Source organism: Lissotriton vulgaris, chromosome 5 (genome assembly GCF_964263255.1).
Source record: "Lissotriton vulgaris chromosome 5, aLisVul1.2, whole genome shotgun sequence".
In the NCBI taxonomy this organism is placed as follows: Eukaryota; Metazoa; Chordata; class Amphibia; order Caudata; family Salamandridae; genus Lissotriton; species Lissotriton vulgaris.
This window is the reverse complement of record NC_141693.1, coordinates 1907216009-1907224310: the sequence shown is the minus strand read 5'-3', so window position 1 is coordinate 1907224310 and position 8302 is coordinate 1907216009.

Genomic DNA, 8302 nt, shown 5'->3' with positions numbered 1-8302 from the left:
CCAACATACAGCAACATCCCACAAACCACGCTCATCTCAAATTAAGCGGATCACAGGACACACATCAGGGAGCATTGGACGTACACCATCTCCCACACCCATTTGCAAACAGAACATACCAGAACAGGCACCATCCACACACCACATCCACACATCACCAGCTAACATACATCACGCTTTGAACACCAGCACAAGAGGTAGTTACTCACATTTAACTAAAGTAGCGAGCAATGAGCTGACACTTCTGGTCCACACCTTCTTTCTCCCACTATCCTCATCACTGGACATGGGTGGTATGGGAGGCGGAGCAACCTGTTGGTCTGCAGGGTCCATGATCAGTGCAATGTTGTTGCGTAAGGCCAGGTTGTGGAGCATGCAGCAGGCAACCACGATTTTGCATACTTTTCCGGGTGAGTATGGCAGGGCCCCTCCGGTTTTATCAAGGCAGCGAAACCTATACTTCAGCAGTCCAAACGTACGTTCCACCACCCTACGTGTCCTCCCATGGGCATCATTGTTGCGCATTTCTCCTGGGGTAGTTGGATTCCGTAGGGGGCTCAGCAGCCATGGTTGGTTTGGGTACGCAGAGTCGCCTAGGTGAGGAGATGACAGACACATACATCATTACCAGGATTGGTGATAATAGCATGTCACACATACAACACAGTAGTCATCACAGCACACTCACCTACAAGCCAAGCACGTTCTTGACACAAATTAGCCATCAGTTGGGGGACAATGCTGCTCCGCAGGATGTGGGAGTCATGTGCAGACCCTGGAAACCTTGCACACACATGGGAGATGATGTTGTCAGCCAGGCACACAACTTGCACATTAATAGAGTGGTAGTGCTTCCTATTACGATAGACGGCTTCACGTGCCTGGGGTGGAATCAGACCAATATGTGTCCCATCAATGGCACCCACTACGTGTGGGATCTGGGCCAGGGCATAGAAGTCACCCTTCACTGCAGGCAGCTCTGCCGGATGTGGGAAATGGATGTAATCATCCTTGTAAGACATCATGGCATCCAGCACATCCCGCAGTACCATGCTGAACATGGATTGGGACATCCCCCTGGCATGTCCAACTGTGTACTTGAAAGTGCCAGTTGCAAAGAAGTGAAGTGCCGCCATCACCTTCGCTGTGGGTGTAATTGCTCCTGGATATGGCCTGCGTGGCTGAAGATGAGGTGACAATTGGCCTACAAGGTCCTGCAACCTCCGTCTGTCCAGCCGGAATTTGCGAATTACCTCCTGGTCAACCATGTCCTCCAGCACAGTGTATGGTCGATGCACATTTGGAGCCCTCCTGTGTGGGAGTACATGGGCCACACCATCACATCTTGACCAGCACAATACAAATTATACACGTAGCAGACACTGATTGTATGTGTGACGTGACCAAAATATAAGGCACTACAGCTGACTACACATACACTGTAGATCCAGAAACAACATCCGTTGTGCTAAAATGTCGAAGGTCACGTCCAGACATATTGAAAGGACTGCCTACATCACATGACAGATTGCCCAAGTGTGGAGAATAGTCGCCAGAGACACACCATGACGTGCACACACAACACGAACATGGACCACACCCTCATTGTCATCATGCACCCGTTACCCCACCTACAATGCTCTGCATCCTCACATGACAGGCATGGGCATACAACAAGCGACACACATATGTATACCCAGTATGCATGTATACCGTCCACCATCAATGCGACTTGCACATACAAAACACACACTCAAAACAGCTTCTGGATGTGGGTACACAGCCGTGATGTACTGTATAGAAGTGTACCAATAGAAACATGTGACCTCAAAACCAAGACGTAAACACATAGCCATGCACATGTCACGCAACTTGGGCTCACATCATGGGCCCATGTTAAACACTGGCTAGGTCAATAGTATGGCCACACATGTCAACAATGGACATAACTGATACACGTGTACACGTGCCATTGACATGACATAATGAATACTGCCGATTTCCTGACATGTCCTGACACACATGTACAACTATGAACATAACATGTGTGTGGAGACATGCATTGTGTGTACACACGACATCCGGGTACGCCTTCCCCCAACACATGAGATGATCCTTGACACTGCAATAGTGCATTACATTTGCTGAGTTGACAAGGACCATCACGGTCACACCCCGCAAACAGCATGTGCGCACTACCAAGACGGTGCATCATTTGAAATTCATCACTCACTGGCATCGCAATGGCAGAGCACACATTCCGTGTGGGCGGGGCAGGCTAACACATACATTTGAATGGGCAACTCGAAATGGCAGTTGTTATCCCCCCTTACAGTCACATAGCAGCACCCACCGCAGACCGATGGGCCTGGCCGCACACACACCGCCAGGTGCAGGCGGTGGGTGACCGCGGGGTGCAGGCGGTGGGTGACCGGCGGGTGCAGGCGATGGTGAACCGCCCTGTATACAGATATCAGCCTGGCATGGTTGCCCCTGGCCGCTCAGCCACCGTGGGGTGCAGGCGGTGGTTGACCGGCGGGTGCAGGCGGTGGTGAACCTCCCTGTGTAGTGTTGACAGCCTGGCATGGTTGTCCCTGGCCGCACAGCCACCGCTGGGTGCAGGCGGTGGTTGATTGCCTTGTGCAGGCGGTGAATGACCACCGGGTGCAGGCGGTGGGTGACCGGAGGGTGCAGGCGGTGGTGAACCGCCTGTGTACAGATATCAGCCTGGCATGGTTGCCCCTGGCCGCTCAGCCACCGTGGGGTGCAGGCGGTGGGTGACCGGCGGGTGCAGGCGGTAGGTGACCGCTGGGTGGAGGCGGTGTGTGAGCGGCCAGGGCCAACCATGCCAGTCTGATAACACTACACAGGGCGGTTCACCACCACCCGCACCCCGCGGTCACCCACCGCCTGCACCCAACGGTCACCCACCGCCTGCACCTGGCGGGCAACCACTGCCTGCACCCGGCAGTCACCCACCGCCTGCACCCGGCAGGCAACCACCGCCTGCACCCGGTGGTCACCCACCGCCTGCACCCGGCGATCACTCACCGCCTGCGCACGGCGGTCATCCACCGTCCGCACCCGGCGGTGGGTGAGCGGCCAGGCCCCGCGGTCAGCGGTGGGTGCTACAATGTGACTGTAATGGGGGGTTACCAACTGCCATTCCCACTTGCACATTCAAATGTATGTGTTAGCCTGTCCCGCCCCCGCGGAATGCGTGCTCTGCCATTGCGACGCCAGTGAGTGTTGAATTTCAAATGATGCACCATCGTGGTAGCGCGCAAATGCGGTTGCCGGTGTGTGACCGTGACGTTCCTTGGACATGTAGTCAATGGAAACAGGTTACGCGGGGTGCGTAAGCGATTTCAAATAATAGCGGAAGACGTGCACTGCCACAGCAGGGCCAGTCATTGGCTCTTTTTGAAAGAGGCAACCCGGGAAAACCAATTGCTGCAGACGTGTGCCACTGATATCAGGTCAGGGCCCTATATATGTGTGAATCTCTGCAGCACACATCCACTGCTTCCAGCCACTGCTGCCTGCACCCATCACCTCTAACTGCTGCTGCTGACCAGTCCGCCAACTGCTGCCTGCAACCATCACCTCTACCTGCTGCTGCTGACCAGTCCGCCAACTGCTGCCTGCACCCATCACCTCTACCTGCTGCTGCTGACCAGCCGCCAACTGCTGCCTGCACCCATCACCTCTACCTGCTGCTGCTGACCAATCCTCCAACTGCTGCTGTTGTGCAACCGTCAGGGACCCTGCCATGTCGAGACTGCGAGAGATCCGGTCTCGTCCCTTCACCGCAGCGGAGCTCGATGTCCTTATGGACCGTGTGCTCCGCCACTATGACCGGCTCTACGGTGCCCCCGGACAAGTGGTAAGTGCAGTGGGGGAGATGTTGGTGTGCATGAGGTGGTCACTGACTCCTGCCTTCTGCAATCTTGGCGGTGTGTTGTGGGACCTTCACATGTGCTGTACTGTGCATGGCTGCTGCAGGATACGTGTTGCTCCTATCTGTGTGGCTGTCCATATGTCCACTGACTTTCCCATTTTGTCTCCCATAATGGTAGGTCAAGCTGCACCTTCGCTAGGCCGTGTGGAGGACAATAGCACGTGATGTTCGGGCAGTAGGGGTGTGCAATAGGTGACACACACACTGCCACAAGCGCTGGGACGACATCTCCAGGCTCAGCAAGAATGTGGCGGAGATGACAGTTGGGCAGATTCCACGTACATCCCGGCATACATGACGCACCATGACCGATCTGATGCTCCATATCATTGCAGTGACGCATCCTGACCTGTCCGCCCAGTTGAGAGGGGATCAGCAGCAAACTAGCGGTAAGCAGACTGAATGTGTTTGTGACTTGTGAGTACATGCATGTATTGATGCCAGACGCAGTAGTGACATCCGTGGTGTGTATGTTGTGCTGCAATAGCATGTTGGTGCCATTATCGGAGTGTGCGTTGGCATCCATGTCAGCCAGGTGGACATACCAGTTGCATTGTAGTGCAGGGTCCCAGGACATGCCCTTGAGGTCTGTGTTCTCATGGCGACACATGTGTGGTGGTCGGCATGCACTTCCCTGCTAGTTAGAAGTACATGTTTCACAGGCACCCCCGGTTCTTTGACATGAAGATGTATGGTAGGGGTGGTTCTTGTGCAGGATGGGGGCTACATGTTGGTCAGCAGTCAAGGTGTTTTGTAGTTGCAATTTTCAGTACGTGAGTGTGGCACTTACGTATACCTCTTTTCTCTCTTTCAGCTTTGGCCCAGGGCACTGACCCACAAACGACAGAGCTCAGTGGTGGCAATGCATCAGAATCCGGAAACACACACATGCAGACTGAGACTGAAGAGAGCAGCCCCGGAGAGGGGGACTGGACTGTCCCTGAGGACTCACATGTGGAGACACCATCGTCCTCATCTTCAGACGGTGTTGGTGAGTCAGCACTGTTGGTTAGCACAGGGAGTGGGCAATATACACCTTCAGTCGGTACACAGCACACAGGGCCAACACTGCCAACAACTGCAACAAGTACTGCTCGTGCTCGCCAGAGTAAGGGGAGCAGAGTGGCCTTCAGTGCAGGCATCCCTGCCCCTGCCCCTGTGACCCAAAATGCCCTTTGTGCTGAGGCGGTTGATCTGCTGTAACAGCTGTGTGTAGGGCAGACCAACATGATCAATGCATTCCTAGACCACGATAGGAAGTTGGGGCAGGTGGTAGCATTCATGGAGTGGATGCATGGCGAAGTTGCTGGTCTACACAGAACAGTTCAGTCGTTAACCAGCACAGTGTCTGCAGCCATTCAAAATTCGCAGGCACAAGCTTCTACTTCAGTTCCCCCATCCACACCACTTGATGTGTCAGCGGAGAGTGACATTTCTGAGCAGGGCTCATTTTCGGGATATTGCACTAGAAGCAGCCACAGGCAGCAAGGGAGGGCACAGACACCATCCCCTAGGACAGGGAAATCTTTCACAGACCACGACATCAGCTACCCTGGAGTTGACGCACAGGATGATCAAGGGGTGTTGGGTGACAGGGATTCACATGTAACACAGGCACCCCCCTCTAAAGGTACTCCCAGAGCAAGGGCAGCTCCCAAGGCCAAGGGCACTCCCAAGTACAAGAAAACTGCAAAGGAAAGGGCACCTCCCAAGGCCAGGGACACTCCCAAGGACAAGGACACTACAAAGGAAAGGGCACCTCCCAAGGCCAGGGACACTCCCAAGGACAAGGACACTGCAAAGGAAAGGGCACCTCAAAAGGCCAGGGACACTCCCAAGGACAAGGACACTGCAAAGGAAAGGGCAGCTCCCAAGGCCAGGGACACTCACAAGGACAAGGACACTGCAAAGGAAAGGGACACTACAAAGGACCGGCACACTACTAAGGACAAGCCAATTCCCAGGGACAGGGCACCGCCCACGGTTCAGGCACTTTCCAGAGACAGAACACATCCTACAAGCAAGGAACCTCCCAGGGACAAGGGTTCTCCCATGGACACGAGCACCATCAAGGACAGGCATACATCATCCCTGGATGCCCTGAGGCTGATAATGGAGAAGGAACGTAAAACACATGTGTCACCGGTGGAGTCCCCCCCATACCTCTACTCCCATCCACACCCCGCAGAAGCAGAGGAAGGAGTACACTGTTGTTGCATCCCCCATTACACATGATGCAGAGGGCAGAAGGCAGGGCCACAGCAAACGTCAATCAGGGTCCAGCATGTCCCCAGAGAACAGACCCACACCAGGACATGATCCCCCTTTGATGGGTGATGTTCATGATGAGGCCACACCACTTACCAGTCCAGTCATGTCCAAGGTGCCCTTCGATATCCAAAAGAAATGGAGACACACACCTGTGACACCTGCCCACCCCAATGTCGCTCAAGTACAGCTGTCCCCAGCTCCTAGAGCCACCCTGCCTCCTGGCCCATACAGCCCTGTGGCTCATCATTTCAGTGGTCCTAGTGGGTCAGCTGCAGTTCACTCTCATGTGTCAGAGAGTGGCACTGTGTCTGTTGTTCGCTGTCATGCCTCATGTAGTAGCACTGTGTCAGTTGTGCCCTCTCCTGTTTCAGGTACTACCCAATGTGTGTGTCCGCCACTCTCATGTCTCAGATGTTGGCATGGTATTTGTTGGTCACTGTGCACGGTCATGTCCTGGCAGTGTGTCTGGGTCTATGGCTCATGTGTCAGTCACTACATCTGTGGCTGTCTTCCACACTCCTGTTTCTGGTGCTGGCAGTGTATCTGGGTCTATGGCTCATGTGTCAGTCACTAGAGCTGTGGCTGTGTCCCACACTCCTGTTTCTGGTGCTGGCAGTGTGTCTGGGTCTATGGCTCATGTGTCAGTCACTAGATCTGTGGCTGTGTCTCACACTCCTGTTTCTGGTCCTGGCAGTGTGCCTGGGTCTATGGCTCATGTGTCAGTCACTAGAGCTGTGGCTGTGTCCCACACTCCTGTTTCTGGTGCTGGCAGTGTGTCTGGGTCTATGGCTCATGTGTCAGTCACTACTGCTATGGCTGTGTCTCCCAATCCGGTATCAGACACTGCCACTGTGTCCGAGGCTACTAGGTCGAGCACTCCACCTGATTCAGTGCAGTGAGGTGTAGTTCACATCACTCGCATGTCATTTTACTTGGTGTGTAGATAGTCCATTGTAAACACCCTTGCATTATTTATGTCCATGGGACGGGCCGCTTGACACACGTCCTTGTGCTGCCTCTGATGTACCTGCTGTGTGCCATGGACTGTTGATGCACTTAGACCCTCTCATGTGCTGCCTGTGATGTACCTGCTCTGTTGTGGACACTGCCCTGTTGCTGTTAGGAAGCTGCATTGTGCCCTCTCATGTGCTGCCTCTGATGTACCTGCTGTGTGCCATGGACTGTTGATGCACTTAGCCCCTCTCATGTGCTGCCTCAGATGTACCTGCTGTGTGCCATGAACTGTTGATGCACTTAGCCCCTCTCATGTGCTGCCTCTGATGTACCTGCTCTGTGCCATGGAATGTTGATGCTCTGTGCCCCTCTCATGTGCTGCCTCAGATGTACCTGCTCTGTGCCATGGACTTTTGATGCACTTAGCCCCTCTCATGTGCTGCCTCTGATGTACCTGCTCTGTGCCTTGCCATGGACTGTTGATGCTCTGTGCCCCTCTCATGTGCTGCGTCAGATGTACCTGCTCTGTTATGGACACTGCCCTGTTGCTGTTAGGATGCTGCATTGTGCCCTCTCATGTGCTGCCTCTGATGTACCTACTCTGTTGTGGACACTACCCTGTTGCTGTTAGGATGCTGCATTGTGCCCTCTCATGTGCTGCCTCTGATGTACCTGCTGTGTGCCATGGACTGTTGATGCACTTAGCCCCTCTCATGTGCTGCCTCAGATGTACCTGCTGTGTGCCATGGACTGTTGATGCACTTAGCCCCTCTCATGTGCTGCCTCTGATGTACCTGCTCTGTGCCTTGCCATGGACTGTTGATGCTCTGTGCCCCTCTCATGTGCTGCCTCAGATGTACCTGCTCTGTTATGGACACTGCCCTGTTGCTGTTAGGATGCTGCATTGTTCCCTCTCTTGTGCTGCCTCTGATGTACCTGCTCTGTTGTGGACACTGCCCTGTTGCTGTTAGGATGCTGCATTATGCCCTCTCATGTGCTGCCTCTGATGTACCTGCTGTGTGCCATGGACTGTTGATGCACTTAGCCCCTCTCATGTGCTGCCTCAGATGTACCTGCTGTGTGCCATGGACTGTTGATGCACTTAGTCCCTCTCAT